The sequence below is a fragment of the Oncorhynchus nerka genome, unplaced genomic scaffold (genome assembly GCF_034236695.1).
Source record: "Oncorhynchus nerka isolate Pitt River unplaced genomic scaffold, Oner_Uvic_2.0 unplaced_scaffold_7094, whole genome shotgun sequence".
NCBI lineage: Eukaryota > Metazoa > Chordata > Actinopteri > Salmoniformes > Salmonidae > Oncorhynchus > Oncorhynchus nerka.
Window position 1 is genome coordinate 1 of NW_027034222.1, and position 2,500 is coordinate 2,500.

At 42.6% G+C, this 2,500-nt stretch overlaps 3 non-coding genes and 3 pseudogenes across 3 annotated transcripts; all 6 read right to left on the reverse strand.

Moving 5' to 3' along the window:
* Window positions 1-326: 326 nt before the first annotated feature.
* Window positions 327-443, reverse strand: LOC135566131 (5S ribosomal RNA; annotated as a pseudogene).
* Window positions 444-685: 242 nt separating this feature from the next.
* Window positions 686-804, reverse strand: LOC135566120 (5S ribosomal RNA). The gene has a single exon (XR_010461972.1). It is a non-coding gene; the product is annotated as a 5S ribosomal RNA (ribosomal RNA).
* A 242-nt stretch (window positions 805-1,046) lies between these two features.
* LOC135566117 (5S ribosomal RNA) lies at window positions 1,047-1,165 on the reverse strand. The gene has a single exon (XR_010461969.1). It is a non-coding gene; the product is annotated as a 5S ribosomal RNA (ribosomal RNA).
* Window positions 1,166-1,330: 165 nt separating this feature from the next.
* Window positions 1,331-1,451, reverse strand: LOC135566132 (5S ribosomal RNA; annotated as a pseudogene).
* Window positions 1,452-1,693: 242 nt separating this feature from the next.
* Window positions 1,694-1,812, reverse strand: LOC135566128 (5S ribosomal RNA). The gene has a single exon (XR_010461977.1). It is a non-coding gene; the product is annotated as a 5S ribosomal RNA (ribosomal RNA).
* Window positions 1,813-2,268: 456 nt separating this feature from the next.
* LOC135566129 (5S ribosomal RNA) lies at window positions 2,269-2,386 on the reverse strand (annotated as a pseudogene).
* Between the last annotated feature and the right edge of the window lie 114 nt (window positions 2,387-2,500).

Here is a 2,500-nt window from a genome sequence, read left to right on the forward strand (position 1 = left end):
CCATCCAAGTACTAACCCAGCCACGACCTACTTAGCTTCGAGATCTAGAGATCAGGCGAGATCAGGCGTACTCAGGACAGTGTGGCCGTGCGAAACTCATCTTGGTGCACTATATAAAGTCAAAGTGAGTCTGATTAACAGCTGTTGCATTTTCACCATTTAGATAAGAATCTTTGTGTCACTCAAAATGTGGAAAAAAGTGCATATACTGTAGCCGTAATTTGTAGCACAGATTGTTGGATGAAATACAAACTAACCCTTACTTATTTCAAAGCGAGGGCACATATTTCAGCCTTGAGGAAAAAACAGACAAAGAGTTGACAAAATGCTTACAGCACCTGGTATTCCCAGGCGGTCTCCATCAAAGTACTAACCAGGCCGGCCCTGCTTAGCTTCTGAGATCAGACGAGATCAGGCGTACTCAGGACAGTGTGGCCGTAAGCGAGAAACCCATCTCTTGGTGCACTATATAAAGTCAAAGTGAGTCTGATTAACAGCTGTTGCATTTTCACCATTTAGATAAGAATCTTTGTGTCACTCAAAATGTGGAAAAAATTGCATATACTGTAGCCATAATTTATAGCACAGATTGTTGGATGAAATACAAACTAACCTTGCTTACTTATTTCAAAGCGAGGGCACATATTTCAGCCTTGTGGGAAAAAACGGACAAAGAGTTGACAAAATCTTACAGCACCTGGTATTCCCAGGCGGTCTCCCATCCAAGTACTAACCAGGCCCGACCCTGCTTAGCTTCTGAGATCAGACGAGATCAGGCGTACTCAGGACAGTGTGGCCGTAAGCGAGAAACCATCTCTTGGTGCACTATATAAAGTCAAAGTGAGTCTGATTAACAGCTGTTGCATTTTCACCATTTAGATAAGAATCTTTGTGTCACTCAAAATGTGGAAAAAATTGCATATACTGTAGCCATAATTTGTAGCACAGATTGTTGGATGAAATACAAACTAACCTTGCTTACTTATTTCAAAGCGAGGGCACATATTTCAGCCTTGTGGGAAAAAACGGACAAAGAGTTGACAAAATGCTTACAGCACCTGGTATTCCCAGGCGGTCTCCCATCCAAGTACTAACCAGGCCCGACCCTGCTTAGCTTCTGAGATCAGACGAGATCAGGCGTACTCAGGACAGTGTGGCCGTAAGCGAGAAACCATCTCTTGGTGCACTATATAAAGTCAAAGTGAGTCTGATTAACAGCTGTTGCATTTTCACCATTTAGATAAGAATCTTTGTGTCACTCAAAATTGCATATACTGTAGCCATAATTTGTAGCACAGATTGTTGGATGAAATACAAACTAACCTTACTTATTTCAAAGCGCACCTGGTATTCCCAGGCGGTCTCCCATCCAAGTACTAACCAAGCCCGACCCTGCTTAGCTTCCGAGATCAGACGAGATCAGGCGTACTCAGGACAGTGTGGCCGTAAGCGAGAAACTATCTCTTGGTGCACTATATAAAGTCAAAGTGAGTCTGATTAACAGCTGTTGCATTTTCACCATTTAGATAAGAATCTTTGTGTCACTCAAAATGTGGAAAAAATTGCATATACTGTAGCCATAATTTGTAGCACAGATTGTTGGATGAAATACAAACTAACCTTGCTTACTTATTTCAAAGCGAGGGCACATATTTCAGCCTTGTGGGAAAAAACGGACAAAGAGTTGACAAAATGCTTACAGCACCTGGTATTCCCAGGCGGTCTCCCATCCAAGTACTAACCAGGCCCGACCCTGCTTAGCTTCTGAGATCAGACGAGATCAGGCGTACTCAGGACAGTGTGGCCGTAAGCGAGAAACCATCTCTTGGTGCACTATATAAGTCAAAGTGAGTCTGATTAACAGCTGTTGCATTTCACCGTTTAGATAAGAATCTTTGTGTCACAGAAATTGCATATGTATAGCCATAATTTGTAGCACAGATTGTTGGGAAAAATTGCATATACTGTAGCCATAATTTGTAGTACAGATTGTTTGATGAAATACAAACTAACCTTGCTTACTTATTTCAAAGCGAGGGCACATATTTCAGCCTTGTGGGAAAAACGGACAAAGAGTCAAAATGCTTACAGCACCTGGTATTCCCAGGCTAAGCCCTATCCAAGTACTAATCCAGGCCCACCTGCTTAGCTTCTGAGATCAGGACGAGATACTCAGGACAGTGTGGCCGTAAGCAAGAAACTATCTCTTGGTGCACTATATAAAGTCAAAGTGAGTCTGATTAACAGCTGGGACAAAGAGTTGACAAATGCTTACAGCACCTGGTATTCCCAGGCGGTCTCCCATCCAAGTACTAACCAGGCCCGACCCTGCTTAGCTTCGAGATCAGACGAGATCAGGCGTACTCAGGACAGTGTGGCCGTAAGTGAGAAACTATCTCTTGGTGCACTATATAAAGTCAAAGTGAGTCTGATTAACAGCTGTTGCATTTTCACCATTTAGATAAGAATCTTTGTGTCACTCAAAATTGCATATACTGTA